The following is a 16,447-nucleotide window of genomic DNA, read 5'->3' on the forward strand; positions in this document are numbered from 1 at the left end:
AATATAGTTTAGGAAAAACTTAGAAGTGTAAGATTGTGTAGGAAAAAATAAGTAAGTCAACTAGACAGAAAAACTCTTCAATTTTCTCACTTTGGTAGCTATAAATGCCAACTGGGGAAAAAAATCTTTCTTTGGGCTTTACAGGTAGTAAAAAAGCTCTTCTTTGAGCTTATGGGAAAGAAAACATTTCCTATGGAAGCTTTTGACCTGGGGACAGCTGAAATGCTAAGTCCAAGCAGCAGGAGAAAGTGATTTCTCCCTGAGGCAAAAATGGGGGTGTAAGAAGTCAAAGTTTAAAGTTGGGAAGTTTTGGGAAAAGTTGGTCTTTCTCCGGGGGGGGGGGGGGGAATCTTTCTCTTAAACTATAAAGCTTTTCTTGGAAAACTTGGGGGGGAAATCTCTCTAAAAAGCCTTAATCTTTCTCAAAAGCTCTCTTAAACTTAAAAAATAAGCCTTTAACTTTCTGTCTCAGTAGGACAAAAATTAGAATCACCTGAAGATATTAGTATGGAGACCACCTGTGATTAGCTCTAAGGGAAAACAACAAACCTCTTAAGACAGCAAAACCTCTCTAAGTTCTCTTTCAAGCTTTAACAATCCTCCCTGCAATGCAAGAGGCAAGGACAAGTTCATAAAAACCTCTTCTAAGCTCTGTCTCTTCAAGCTAGTAAAAGACAGTGGGTCAGAGTACCCTGAGGGAAATGCTTGGGAGAGTGTGGGTGAAGAGCTACAGAGAGCCCAAAAGGGCAGGAAACTTTACCTGAGAAAAGCAAAAAAGCCAAGCTTTTCAGTTGCAGCCGAGCTGAGGCATCAAGGGTTTTGAGTGAGCTTTTCAGAATGAAAAGGTGCTCCTAATCGTCCTAATGCAAAGATCCCCTGAAGCAATGCAAACTGTTAGCATTGTATCCTCGCTTCTGACCAAAAACCCAGGGGTGACTGGCCAGCATCTCTGAGTTGGAGTGCATTTCATGGATACTAGGGTTTGTGCACTGGTAAACTTCCTGGAGCACAGAGCTGAGGCAGGAAGGTACAGGACCCAGGGAAGATTGCTAATGAACAAACAAAGCTAAAGCCGGTGGGAAAAGCACAGTTGTCTGCTTTCCTACAAGTCCTGGGTTGATAGGTCCACAACTGCAAAAAGAAATCTGAGAAAAGCTTTCCTATTAGAGAAAGGACCTTTCTGGGAAAACAATAAAGCTGAACTGTGTCTGAAGCAGTTGTGCTGCTGAGTCAGAACGCTGTCTGGGGGGAAAAGCCCAGCCAGGGCAGAACAGAACTATCCAGGGGTAAAGCTTTCTTTTCTGTCAGAGAAAGTATCTCTTTGAGAAAAGCTTTGTTTCAACTGACTCCCTGAGATGAGGGAGTGTAGCCCTGAGGGGTGATTGCCTCTGGCATAAGCTCTGTCCTTGGGCACCCAGACAAGCAAACACAACCCACTGGGGGACTGGGTCAGGTGAAGGCCTGATGAGGCAAAACACCTGTCCTAATGGGAGTTTAGAAATGGCAAAAACCTCCCTTGTTAGATTTTCAGTCTGTATGCAAACCACACAGACCCCGAAAACAAACGGACTAAAGCCCTACCTGCAGTAGCAGGGAAAGCCACCACTGTAGTGTCAAAAACTGTTTCTGGGGTAGAGGGGATAAACTGAGACCAAACTGGATACTGTCAGGGAGAAAGACTCTGAAGAACAGAGGGAGAGGGGGCAGATTCCTCCCCAGAAAATATATGACCTGGAAAAAGCTGCTAGAATTTGAGGCAGATTCAGGGGGAGGAACAAGCAAAATGAATAAGATCAGTGGGAGAAAATCTCTCTGAAGGAACTATGGAAAAGCTGTTGTACATGATCTTGGTTTTCACTGACTGGCTAAAACAAACACAAGCCCTGAGGAAAGTTGCTATCAGAAATGCCAGCCTCAATGCGCGCTAACGAGGCAGGTGTGGTTCTGATCCAGGGATCACTGTCAAATGAAGGAGAGACACCTGTTGAAGCCAGCTGAGGAGAGAATAGGAATCTCCTAATATCCCATAGCTGAAAATGTAAAATGCTTGTTCAAATCTCCCATTGCAAAGGCTAGAGACTTTGTTCAAACCTCCCAGGCAAGTCTAGTAAAAGAGAACCAGTTGACTCTCAGACCTGAAAAGAAATATGGGAAATGATATAAGGGACTGATATTATTATGGACTGATATAAGGGAAATGCATTCTGGGAAAAGTAGTTTTTCCGCTAAAGATGTCGACATTGCCCTGAAACACTTTTGTCAGCTTTAAAATTAAAATATAGCTTTTAAAAGTATAAGGAGGAAAATCGTCTAAGAGTTTAAGTGTCAGTTCCAATGAAAAATTGAAAGGATATGGAACTAGGTGCTTCGCGGTTTGGGGCTCCGTTGGTAAAATGCCTTATTTACCTTAATAGCTGTGCAAAGTTTTTATGGTAGTTGGATGACAAAAAGCTACCTATAAGATCAAACAAGTCACTTTAAAATCCTTAAAACAAGGGAAAGCAGTTTATACACTGAATGTTGTCAAAAAGCTACCTATAAGATCAAACAAGCCACTTTAAAATCCTTAAAACAAGAGAAAGCAGTTTACACACTGAATGTTGTCTTAGATATGAAGAAACTTATGTTGAAATTAAAAAAGTTCTTTGCCTTTTGAACAAACTGCCTGCAATGAGTAATTCCTTTGCAAATCTAATTAGGAGACAAGAAAACCGGCATTCAGAAAAGAAATGACTGCTTTATAGATAAGAAACAAACTCCAGAAAATCTAGCTGTTTTACAAAAGAGTTGCTTCACCTGAAAGTTCCTTATAAAAAAATTTCTAAATATTACAGCTGCTATAACATCAGGAGTTAAAGCTAATGAAGTGAAAATACTAAATCCTGAAACTCAAGTGAAATGGAAAGATTGCTACTTGGGATTATGGAAGGGTCCCGATCATGTGTTAATATGGGGTCGAGGACATATTTGTGTTTTTTCACAAGAGGAGAATGAAGCTCAGTGGTTACAGGAGCGTCTGGTAAAAAGCTTGGTAAAAAGTCAGCTCCAATGACATTTCCTATAAAGGAACCAGAATGAAAGTGGCTCGATTAGTATTTCTGAGGTTTTGTCACTGGTGAATGCAAACAGTGAGGAAATGGAGTTCAGAGCTGTGCCGCTTTTGCCTTCACTAGCTCCTTTGGAAAAATACTTTATATCACCTAATAGCTGTGCAGTATTTGGCGAAGAGCTTTACAGCAGCTAAATATGGTGATTTCGTCCTCAGAGTGAAGTGAAGTTTTTTGGTAGAACGAACCAAAAATACTGCTGTACTAGAAATGTTTGTTTGAATTGAAGTTCTTAGGGGAGCTATTATGAATTTGGGTGAAGGGACAGCTTCTAGTTAAAAACCGTTTACCGCTGACAGTGCATCTCTGCCGGTTCGGAAAGGCTGAGAGAACTTGGCAACTTTGGGGTGTGGCTTTGTCCCAAGAATGTTACAATCCCCTAGCAACAAGTATCACAACTCTATAATGACAACACTCACTAAATCCCAGTGCTTTATAACAAAGCTGACTATAAACTCTAAACTTTAGAAATGATGTACGTACTTCCTGTCTAGTTAAGAGAATCTTTCTAATAGAGATGGTGATAAGAGTAAGAAGTAGAAAGACGAAAATAAGATATGTGAGTTTGTAGAAATTATTCTGTCTTGTTAGATCTGTGTTAAGAAATCTTTAGGTGTTTTCTAAGTTAGATACATGCTAATGGTAGCCCTATATAAGTTTGTAAAATAGATTTATAGAGTTCCTTTAAGAATATAAGCTTGCAAGAAGTATCTAAGGTAGTCTTCAGACATGTAGTAATAAGCTTGTAAGATGCTAGTTGCAAATGTAAGTTTAAATAAGAAATAAGATGGAATGAATATAAGTATATAAGAATTAATAAGAAATATATTTGCGCTGGGAGGTGGTGGCGCACGCCTTTAATCCCAGCACTCGGGAGGCAGAGCCAGGTGGATCTCTGTGAGTTCGAGGCCAGCCTGGGCTACCAAGTGAGTTCCAGGAAAGGCGCAAAGCTACACAGAGAAACCCTGTCTCGAAAAACCAAAAAAAAAAAAAAAAATGGAACTGTTTAAATGAAGAAATGTATTTCTACTTAGAATCAAGATGCAATTTTGTGTATGCAAATATGCTTTATTAACTGGTGATTTAGGAACAGTTTTGTGGAACTGTTTATGTAAAAATGGAATTACTTATGGAACTGGTTTTGTGTTACAAATGGAAATATTTAAACAGAAAAGTTCGGGTTTTCTAACTAGGCTTGAGATTTTGCTTAAAATTATAAAGAAAAGGGAGAGTTAATATTCCTTAGTCTATTTAATTTAAATTGTTGTTTGAGTGGATTAATGTCATGTTTTGTTAGTAAGAAATGCAAATGGAGTATACTAAGAGACTACTTTTAAAGTGTGTAAAGAGTTTTATTAAGAAACTGCTTTTGGATGTTTTGCTAAAAAGTGTTAATGTTTAGATTGAAAATATTGCTTTTCAATATGGGTTTGTAGGAATTGTATAAGTTTGGGTTCCTCTAACTAGGTTTGAGTTTTTGTTTAAAAAATTATAAAGAAAAGGAGGAGTTATGAGATTGAATTATGTTTGCAGAAACCTATTGATATTAATGCACCCTGGTTTTGTGGAGCTAAGGAAATGTTTAAGTTTGATGTGAATATGTTGAAGTTTTTCCTATGTTCTGTTAACAAGAAAATTCAAATGACTGAATTAAAGTTGTAAGATGGAGAAAATTGTTAACTATATATAGCACCATATATGCTAATTCAAATGGTTCTGTTAAGAGTTTGCTTTGTGTTGTAAGATTGGGAGAATTGTGACTATGTATAGCAATATTTATGTTAACCTGTTAATGGTAATGATGAAGCTAAGAGATTCTTTAAGTTTGTAGTCGCCTTAAGAGTTTTGGTTTAGAAAGGGCTTGAGGCAGCTAAGACTGCTGTAGTCACCTTGGACCTAATTCAAAAGAGAAATGCCATCTATATCATCCTCTACTCCCATACTTGGATGTGTAACAGCTATGGAGATTGCTGTAAGCCATTAATAGTCATTTCTTTATATATAAAGAAGGGGGGACCTGTGGGAGCCCTTTTTCAGGTTCCTCGTGGCTTATTCCAGCAGGTCCGAATAGAGGATGATCAGGACCACGGGCCTGAGTGCAGGTGTCTGAGATGGTCTGCACTTGGCTGTGCTGGGGGAGGAGGTCTTTTGCTCCACCCCTTGGCGTCTCTATAAAAATCCTGGGCTAGAGACAGTCGGGGCCCGTTGGAATAGGTTCCAGGCTCTCTCGAGGCTATCCTTTATTTTCTATCTGTTTATCTCCGCAAGATTCTCCGCTATAAATCCTTCTATCTAATATTTCCTGCTGATTGCACTCAAGAAAACTATGGGGAACTGTGGGCGTGGTGGGTAAACGCCCCACACGCGGACTTTCTGTGTGGAGCTAGAAGACGATGGCAAAACAAGGTTTATGTTTGAAGAAACACAAGATGTGCTACAGTCATTGAAATAGAAGATAAAACATGAGTCACAAATGCAGACTACTTCCACGAAGTGAATCTAGGAATGAATCAGCAACAATGAAGAGTTGGGCACTGGCGAAAGGTCATATACCTGTAAGTCAGAACGGGCATGCAGACACATCAAATGCATTTCCCTCTACATCCTGTGAAAACTCCTTTCCTACGGACTGTACTATTCTATATATAAGGGGAGAAAGGCTTTTCTCTAAAAAGGAAAGCTGCAGACTCAATGGAGAAGGAACCCCTTTTGAATGTGTTTTATACCACAGCCATGTATGTGCTGGTTCCTTTTGGAAATGCCACTTAGCTCTAAGGGGGACCCTATGCAGATACCAGTCAGATGTCACTTTTCAAAGTTGACAGGCAAAGACAAACTCTCATTCTGCTCCCCACATGAATTATGAAATACCTTATGGCCAGGCGGTGGTGGCGCACACCTTTAATCCCAGCACTCGGACTGCAGAGGCAGGCGGATCTCTGTGAGTTCGAGGCTAGCCTGGTTTCCAAAGCGAGTTCCAGGAAAGGCGTGCAGCTACACAGAGAAACCCTGTCTCGAAAAACCAATAAATAAATAAATAAATAAATAAATAAATAAATAAATAAATAAATAAATAAAATAAATAAATAAAATAAAATACCTTATGGATGGAGTCTGTGAAACATGGAGGAAGTTTTCATTACCTACTTGAGACTATAAATTTTTGTTGACAGAAATTTTTCTTCTGACAATTGTGTTCCCCCAAAGCAAGAAGTGGTTTCCAATGTAGATATTAGAAAGGGAATAGAATCCTTGCCAATTGCTTTCTGAATGAAATCAATAGTAGGAATCTTACACAGTTTAAGTACAGAAAGATCATATGACCAAGCATGTTATCTGAACTTTTCCAGCATGCTTTCTGATTCCTGTGAAACTCTTCTGGGGGCTACATAGACATGTGGGTAGTGAAACATGACATTGCAAGCAGTCTTATGAACGTAGAGACACTTGTCGAATCCTACTGCATACAAGTTTGCAGTTCTGTCTGCCTAAAATTTATCACAATTATCTAAAATAGGTCAAAAATCTGTGCTCTCTAACTGTAACTCTTTGCCAAATGGTAGTATGAAACTAATTACTTCTAGGATGAATATTTCCTTTTATGTGGTACCATAGTTAGAATAGAAATTACACTGCCATTCAAAAGTGTCAGACACTCCTGAACACTTTCAATACATTCTCTTTATCATCACAAAACAAACTCGTGAGATGGGTAATATATCTCTGTGCTATATGCAAGGAAATGGAGTCTCAGAAGTAAATTCGAAGATGTTGCATAACAAACAAATTGGAGAGCCAATATTTGAACCTCAGCATATATTCCTAGGTCCTTTCCCTTTTAATCTATATACTAACCCACAATTTCTAGCAATTCTGTAGCCTACAAACCTGGTGCTTATGTGGAGAAAATAGATATGCTACACTTTGATATCACTTTAAATAGTTTCCTATATTTTTTTTTTTTGTGTGTGTACATGTGAGTTCAAGTGACCAAATTCAGAAGAGAGGAGAGCATAGATACCCTGGGGTGGTGGTTAAAAGCAGTTATGTGTCTCTTGACATAGGCTCTGGGTGCTGGTGGGGGGGTGGGGGTGGGGGTGGGGGGTGGGGGGTGGAAACTCTGGTGTCTGCAGTAAGTTAAGAGCAAGAGCTCTTAACCACTGAGCCATCTCTCCAGTTCCGGACAGCGGCCCCTCCTCTTCTCCACCTCCTCTTCTCTTTTCAGACTTTTTGTTTGAGCCAGACATTTTTATGAAGTCAATTCCAATGGGGAGAGTTGGTTCTAAATACATAAATTTCAAGCTGTCAGTGGTTTCCAGTCATGTAAAGCCAAGAAGATGCTGAGGAAAATTCTTTGTTGGTTTATGTTGATTAAAAACGTAACTAGAAATAAGAGTTTGAATATAATAAGTACAATAGCAAGCAAAGAAAAAAGTTAATACCTCCCAAGGTTTGGTCTACACACCACGCCAAAGAAAGCACAAAATTACAAGTGACACAGTGTTGAGTAGCATTAACTGCTAGGAATCAATTGATCCATGAACAAGAATTCTTTGCAGCAAATTGTATGACTTTATCGTGAGCGATTCAGGGGCAGATTTCAAACAGGAAGACAGCATAAGGGTGACTGCATGTTGTCCTCACCAACACCTTTGGCTTCCTACAACATGAACTACATGAACCTACAACATGAACAGAGCAGTTCCAGACTTCCTCAACAGAATTTCCTTTGGAAAGCCTTGAATAGTGCATAAACGACGCCGATTCCTGGGATTTTATAAAAAGCGCCGCACCAAACCCTACAGGCCACTTCAGTCCTGCATATGATTTCGCTGCAGTGGACTTTGAGGTACAGCATGGCGGAATAAAACACTTTCTGGTGGGGAAAGAAAAACATGGTAGACTCTTGAACTTCAGAACCAACCAGCTGAAGTGATGTAGGAGAAACTGTCAGTTCACCAGCCAGAACTGTGTATACATTTTAGGAAAAACCAAACTCGAACCGACCAGAAACAATGAAATTATGACCCACTGTCACATGCGTGTTCAAACTTGCAATGATATCCTAAATACCGAAAAGAGAAAACACTGCCATGCTTGGAGTTGTCTATATGGAACAAATAGAATACTGCTGTCTTTGCTTTGTTTCTAGTGCTGAAAAATAAAGAGGAAAATATTTTAGTTTGGCTGTTTTAGCCTCTGGTGATATTTTCCTCAGGAAAGCACTTCATCCTCATTGTCTCCCAAAGTCCTGTGTGCTCATCATCCATGCCCCCTTATTTGCCCAAGAGACTCCAACTGCTATAAGAAATTGTATGGTCCTAATATTGCTGTGAAAATGCACATTAGTGTTTCTTAAAAATGTATTATGGATTTATTAACACAGATCTTCCTAAAAATGTGCCGACATGATCAGTCTTTGGTTCAAGGACAACTATGTACACCAAAGAAAACATTTTCCTTCTTCATGAGTTAGCATGAGTTCACCAAATTTGTTTCTGTCCAGAACAGTTGATGGCAAGCAGTAGGGGTCTGCACTAGATATCAGAGAATCCTTTAACTGCAAGCAAAATCTGATGTCAAACCAGCAGTGAGTTACTTTTGAAGTATCCAAAGAAGTAATATTTCCCACAGTGGACATGCCATGCTTTGCAATGTCGATGATGCCCATATCTGTCTCTGGCTTTAGAAGGGACCCTAGGTTTGGAAGCATCACTTTACAGTCATCTTCTAAAATATGACAAGAGCATCACCCTGGGGCTCAGCATCATCAGTCTTCTAACCAACTGCTTCCTGATGATCAGCTCCCAGGCCAGGCCCCTACACACAAAACCATTATAATTGGATGTCCTGAAACATGGTACATGAATGAGGCCCCAATCATCTTTAACTCTCCAGAGCTTATTCACTAAAAGCCTGTAGGCAGGGTAGGGTGATGAATGTGAACCCCAAGAAGACAATAAGTAATAAAGGAAAATGGAGACATAACACCAACACCCTCTACTTCCTTTCCCAGGGGGCCCACAAGGAAAGTGAGTTGACTGTTTTGTGTCTGTGTATGATGGTACTTGTTGTTACCCTTGCCTTGTGAGAACAATAACTGTCCACATTGCTCATGCATTAACACATCAATGCAGGGAAATGCAATATCCCTAGCTGCACTGTGAGCTCCAAACTGAACTATCTTTGGCCTTTATAACAGTGCAAGTCAGGAAAGACTGATTCAGAAAGAAAAAAAAAGCCGTAAAATGTAGTAAACAAGCTGAGATTCGTGAGTGTTCTTGAAACCAGCTACTCTAACAAAACTCTTCTGTGTCATAAAAAACAAAGGGCAATGGAGGAATCCTGCAGATTAAAGGATACTGAATAGCCAGAGCAAAAGAATTCTGTGTAGGCCATCTCCTTCCAGCTGACCTCATCCTGAATGGCACAGGGTGCCTCAACTTTCTCTGAACAGGTTGAAGGGACTCTAGCTAGCCCAACCATGGCAATATGGCTCTGGGAGGCCTTGCCCTCCTCCCCCATTGCCTCTGCCTTGCTAAGAACCACAGGATTACTTTCCTAAGGATAGGCACCAACGTCCATTCCCTTATTTGGACATTTCCTCCTCCTGAGGCTGACTACCAAGTTCCAGCAATCAAAGTATTGAGGTCTAGCTATCAAAGTATTGAAGTCCAGCTATCAAAAGCCCACTTGGCTCAACATGATTAATTAAATTTAAGCACCTCATCCTAACATGGGGTTTCCCCTTGTGCCTTTATAAACTGCCATTTTCCTATGAACCATGTCTGTCTCCTCTCTACGCAGAGGCAGTTCTTTGTCTTTCTGGGACAAATACACCTAACTCCTCACTCTTGTTCCTTCCCCTTCTCCCTCATCCATTATCTCCTGTCCTTGTCTCTTACTTCCTGTCCTTTGTCCTCCTGGGCCAAATAAATGTCCTTTGTGCTGAGAACTTGGTCTCGGTGGTCCTTCATGTATAATATTAGAGGGTCCAGCCTTAACATTATACATCCCAGGGGTTCAGGACAGAGAACTTCGAAAGGTGAGGACTATTTTCAGGAAATAGAATCTCAGCACACAGAGCTTTATTGCAGTCATTTATTCTTCCTCTTCCTCCTTCCGGTGTCCTGGAAGTCTCTCTCTCTCTCTCTCTCTCTCTCTCTCTCTCTCTCTCTCTCTATATATATATATATATATATATATATATATATATATATATATGCAGTAATCCCTTGGCAGTGCAAAGCCAGACTTCCAGGGCAAACAGAGGGTTGATAAGAATCACAGAGAAGGGCAATAATTGTTAATTACCATTTGCAACCCAAATGAGAAGTGACCAATGGGGAAAAGAATTAACTAAAGGCTAAATTCGGGAAATATTTAAGAAGAGGCATCTTATGTGCTCAACTATAATCTTAAATGTGATTGGTAGAAAACGTTAAGAATATATAAATTGCTAGGTCAATAGGAGAAAATAAAACTGCCTTCTTTTTTCCTGTGTCTCTTATCTATCCAAGCTATCTGCAGTTTTTCTTCAGGATGGGGGAAATTGTGCTCTGTCATTAGGCAACTTATGTACAGCTAGATGCCTCTGGTGATAGGTAAAGAGAGATCTGGAGCTAGAGATAAGATTTGACAAAGGAGGATTTTAAGCTTAAGTCGCACATCTGCCAGGCATTCTCAAACAGGTAGTCTGGAGACTTAAGTCGGTCCTTAGATAGTACAGATGTATCTCTGATAAGATTCTTCCCTCCCTCTGGGGATGGACCTGGCCGGATGCTCCCAATGATGATAATTACATGGAGGTTGAACTGGGGTTCTGGCTGTGCATAGCTGTTAGCGCAGATGGTCATCTAAATATTCCTTCAGTAGTAGGGAAATGGTGCCCCATAAATGATGGAAAAGCTACAAAAGCACACAAGAAACTCATAGCAGGAAATGGCTAATAATCAAAAGCCAAATATCACCAAGACTCCTTGAGCCTCAGTTTGACCTCTGGAAGGCCCTTGGATTTGTCCAGGTATTAGTTTTGTCATAATCAGCTGAAATTCTACTTTGTATATTTTTGTGGCTTGTAGCAGGTCCTCTACTGATACTGGTCCCTTTAAGGTGTAACATCCTTCTCACCAGTCAATTGTTTCTCTGTTCTGTGTGGATCCTCCTTGGACTGCTGGGCCTAGGAATGTAGAGGCAAATCAAAGGTTTTATAAAACTGATACATGTAATAATATATGATGTATATGTGTGCCATAAAAGTGTGATATATACATCACACACCTATATATTTCATACACACAAATAACAAGAGGCTATATCTAATCATATATTTCTAGAAAGCCATGTGCAATGCCATCGTGTACATTTGTTCTTACTACTGTGGCTCTTTTCAGAGAGAGTTTACTACAAACATTTGTCCATGAAAAATTTGGAAACCGTTTTCATCTGTGCTCAGAAGGAGCCATGCAAACTTGTTAACTAATGCAAGGACATATGTCTGGGAAGCAGATGAACACACACATTTTGGTAATGCCAAAATGGAACCCTCCAGGATCAGTGTTTCCTCATTAGACTCCACTGACAATCAGTAGTGCAGGGAGTCTTTATAGGTGTGCATATAACAGCTGAGCATTTAAAAACACAGCACTGTGAACAGCAAGGCACTTGGTCTTGGTACAAGCTGGCACACAAGTATTTGATGATCTCTTTGGCCTTGACCGTGACGTTAGTCCTCTCCTCAACATTCATACTCCACACCGAGAGTACAAAGTTGCAGGTAGAAAGATGTGCCTGACAGAACAGCTTTCTTTGCACGAATTTGTGTAAAATGCTAACTTGGTCTATAAACGGTGAGGATACACTCAAAAGGTTTCAGAGAGAATTTACTACTAGGCAAACTTCCCAGTCAAAGCCCAGGCAGACATGTTTAGTTCCTGTTGGGATGGGCACAGTAAAAGTGCCCTTTAAGGATATGGTAAAAGCCTCATGACTGACCATCCAGTCTTGTCTGAAAACCCATCATTTGTGAGAGTTCATGTCTAGCCTTCCAAAAGAAAATATGTCTGCGTTCAATGATAAGGTTTGATTTGGAAGGTAGATTCCACATCAAGCAGTCACTTAGGAAAATGTCTCCAGAGGGTTTGAAGCTCTAGTTGGGCCTATTTGTGCCACCATCATTAACTAGATTCATTTGCCTTCAAGAGTGGTCTGTTGGGTCCCATACCCCCAATTCCGTATTTTCTGGTGAGCTCTGTTGCAGTTTCTGGATTGTCCAAAGCAGAGGTAAGAAGCCGAGATGCAGAGAGACCCTTAGGAACACAGTAGGTACCCTACCCCACCAGATCCCTAGTAATAGCACTTTTCCTCACTGCATGGCTGCCCCATGTCTGGCCTTTCCACATCCTCCTCCCTTGCAATGAACACTAGGGACACTGTACTCAGGGACCTTTTAGGAACTTCTAGGATTTGGTGAATGCCTCCGAAGGAACTCCTGGCAAATTTTTACAATCCTTCCCTGTTACTATTTCCACTTCAGCCCGAGAGCAGACCCAGGATGACCTTGAGGGCTTTATTCTGTGGCCAATAATCTTACTGAAAGAACCACCCAAAAGCCATCTGAATCTCAGAAGACTCACTGTTAAAGTGGGTGACCTTAAGGAATTCAGTTTAATTGTTTGAGGGGATGTTAGCTTGTTTTCTTTCTGATATTTATTATCTTGAGACAGGGTTTCTCTGCCTAGCCCTGGATATCCTGGAACTCACTCTGTAGATCATGATAGCCTCAAACTCAGAGATCCACATGCCTCTCCCACCTGACTGCTGGGTTTAAATACATATACCACCACATCTGGCTTCAGCGTGAATATTTTATGTGTGCACTAAGCCTTCCTTGCCACCCTGTCTCCTGGGATTTCTGTCATGTGGTCTAAAGTCTTGCTCACTGCCATAGAACAAAAACACCCCTGCCTGATTTCTACAGTACCTCTTTCCTTGCATTATCTGTGATCTACCTGGACAAAGCACAGAAAATTGGAGACACAGTGGTTGCTGCATTTCCCACTGCTCTTTAGATGTCCTTTTACATCTTAGGTTGCTTTTAGACCTACTCTACCCCACTTACTGTCTTCTGTTAAAACGTCTGTCCTTTACTTCTACCATCCCACACCAATTACTTTTAATCAATTATGGTTAAAATGCCAAGTAATGCTTGTCCTTCTGCGACAGATCAGAGAGACCTGCCTCTCACTCCAGCCCGGGATATTAGGCCCCATTCATCATTGTTAAATAATTTTCAGTGCTGTTAAATGCTGGAATTGTTAGTGCTATCTGGAGCTTCCCTTGACTCTACTGTAAATCTCCTTTGAATGTTCTCTGTGTGTGACTCAGACTCTCACACTGCACTTTGTCACAGGCTGTCTGTCTGCTTGTGCCTGTCAGCCTTAAGCGGCTCGATTTGGAAGTCTCCCAAATGCCCTGGTTGTATCCTGGTGGCTTGGAGCAGTGCACAGAGGCCTTGAGCACACTGCAGTGCCAAGACATGTGCATACCATCTCCAGCTCCAGAAGGTGCTCTACCTGCCAGGGTGTTCTCAAACAGCTTGAAGAGGTTTTGTATGGGTTTGCATTTTGGCATCAAAAGCAAATATACAGCCCTGGGTATACACCTCAGAAGGCTCTGCAGCCATTTCACCCAGGACAGAGGGCAGCAGTGGGATGCTCTGGTGGCCCGGAGGGATGGCTGCCATAGGTGCAGTTCACAACACTCCATCAGCATGAAGGGTTGTGAAGTTACTGATGCAAAGACTTTTGCCACACCCCCATTCTTGCTGTATGAGCTGGCAGCATGATTCACTTTCTGAGTCAGCTTGCCCTCTGCTGCTATAATGTTAGATCAGTTATAAAAACGTCCCTTGTGGTCTTTTCTGCCAATTTGGTGTCTGGGGTTTTGTTTTTCATGACCCCCTGGGCTAAGCTGGTAGCTTGAACAGGAGAGGGCAGCTGAGACAGCAGACGCCTAGAAGCAGCCTCTGCTGTCCCTGCAGAGGCAGCAGCCCTTGTGGTAGCACCAGTGGCAGCAAGGGGGCAGTGGAAGAGTTCTTGGGACAGACAGGCTGGGGCAGAAAGGATGGGGAGCAGAAGGAGAGGATGCAACAAGGGACAACAGAAGGACAGAGGAGCCAAAGCACTGATGCTGAAGAAAGACAGAAGGCTGTGAGGAGCCAGAGATGGAAAAGGGTGGGATCCACCTCCCTGGAAGGGTTCCAGGAGTCTGAGAGGGCCAGAGGTCTTGAGAGTCTTGGAGTTGGACCTCTGACAATAGCCCCTCTTAGGGCCCAAGGGTCCCAACACTGTAGACCCTAGAGCCCAGTTGTTAGCCTCAAAGAACCGACCATCTAAGGAAGAAATGTACAACTTGGGATGTGGATTGCTCCCTAGTCTGGTCCTCTCTGCTGCTCTGAAAATCAGGGATTATAATGACTCTATTGTCCTACAGACACTGTGGATGAAATCCTTGAGGAATAATCCTCCAACCAAAGTACTGGCAGCCAAAATTCTCTTAAATTGTTTCACTGGAAATAGAATTTAGTTCTGTTACTTTGCTTAATGGAAATAATATTAAACTTCCCTCTAACTTTTCTTTACATCCATTACTTCATCTCTCAACGGTCATATGAAAGACTCTTTTTGCAGTAGATAGCAATTAACAACAAATCCTTCAATGGTCAACTTGAAAGAATAAGAGACTTGGGATGCTCTCCCCAAATGGGACATCTAAACCATGAATCTGTCCCTTCCAAGTCTCAAGGACCGTCAGAGAAGAAGGGAAAGAAAGATTGTAAAAGTCAAAGGTGGACACTTTCAGGGAAAATTCATTTATTTGCTCAACATGACAGAACTGTGGCCCACATGAATTCAAAGACAGATGTGACCATGTGCACAACATATTCACAAGATCAATCCGGGAAAAATCTCAGCGTTGATTAGGATGCAGTTCCTGAGTTTACACCCATGGCTAAGGAGCTATCAGCAGTAGACGATTATTGGGGAGGAATCCAGTTTTGTTAGGGATTTGGTTCCTGAGAGGAGACCCCTGCTCCAGTAGAAGCTCTTAAAGCCGTGCACATACAGGCACCATTCCATGGTCTCAGGAGGATGTTACAAAGTACATGAAGCTGGGACAGAAAGGTGCCAGGGGGCACAGAAGACAAATTTTATGGTAGATCTGATCAGAGAAAATCATGTGCATGAATGAAATTATTGAATGATAAAAGTGGTTAAAGGCCCTTGAGACCAAGCCTGATGGTCTATTTCAAACCAGATTGCATGGGACATTAGGAAAGGACCAGCTACAACAAGTTGTCTCCCAACTACCACACATAGACCATAACATGTGTCTGCATACAGACACACACAGAGATATAAACGTTTAAACGTAGCTTTAAATTTTTTAACTATATTGAATGCATTAATTTATGAACATATTCTTATGATTTGGACATGATCCCTGCACATGAAAGCTGATGACTGAAGAATTCAACAGATTGCACAAGTCTTTCATTTTCCACATGCAACTAAAACTGTATAAAATGAGTCTGCTTTGTACAAATACCTCAGGAAAGACACTCACAGGCTATATTTTTTTTTTTACAAATTAAAAGTATATACACATCTCCTGAATAATTTTATTCATATAGCATCTATATCATGATGATATCATTTGATTTAGACATGCAATATTTTATAATTTTTCACCATATGAAGTATTTTTTGTTAAAGAATTTTTACATTAAATTACAAGTGCAACAAGCATGGGTGTTTTTACCATTTAGTTAATTGTCCCCTTTAATTTCATTCAATGGAGAGATAAGTTAGGAAAAATTTGCAAGTGTAACCGGCAATAGATTCTTCCCGAAATGTGTGTAAACACTTCTTTGTCTAGGTATAACTTCTAATTTATATTCTAGTAAACTATTTTCTTTCTATTTTTTGGAGACAGGGTTTCTCTGGGTAATTTTGGGGCCTGTCCTGAATCTCACTTTGTATAGCAGGTTGGCTTCGAACTCACAGAGATCCACGTGGCTCTGCCTCCCAAGTCCTGGGATCAAAGGCATGTGCCACCACCACTTAGCATTAGGTTAATTTTTTTTAAGTGTTTAATTGAAAGGTCTTTAAACTAAATGGGATACCTGTCCTTGAAGTGTTCTCTCAAACACTAAAGCAAGATTATAAACTAGGGAAAATGAGTGAACTCAGACACATATATGACAAAACAAACATATAGGAGTTATCTTTAATTAAATAACTGATGTAAGAATGTCCCTATAATAACTTATGAGGAAT

The 16,447-nt window shown here is 40.9% G+C and overlaps 1 protein-coding gene across 1 annotated transcript in view; it reads right to left on the reverse strand.

Moving 5' to 3' along the window:
- The window catches only part of LOC143266776 (protein VCF1-like), a 463,727-nt gene that overhangs the window by 37,677 nt on the left and 409,603 nt on the right, over positions 1 to 16,447 (reverse strand). The window lies entirely within an intron of this gene.

This window comes from Peromyscus maniculatus, chromosome X (genome assembly GCF_049852395.1).
Source record: "Peromyscus maniculatus bairdii isolate BWxNUB_F1_BW_parent chromosome X, HU_Pman_BW_mat_3.1, whole genome shotgun sequence".
Taxonomy (NCBI): Eukaryota; Metazoa; Chordata; class Mammalia; order Rodentia; family Cricetidae; genus Peromyscus; species Peromyscus maniculatus.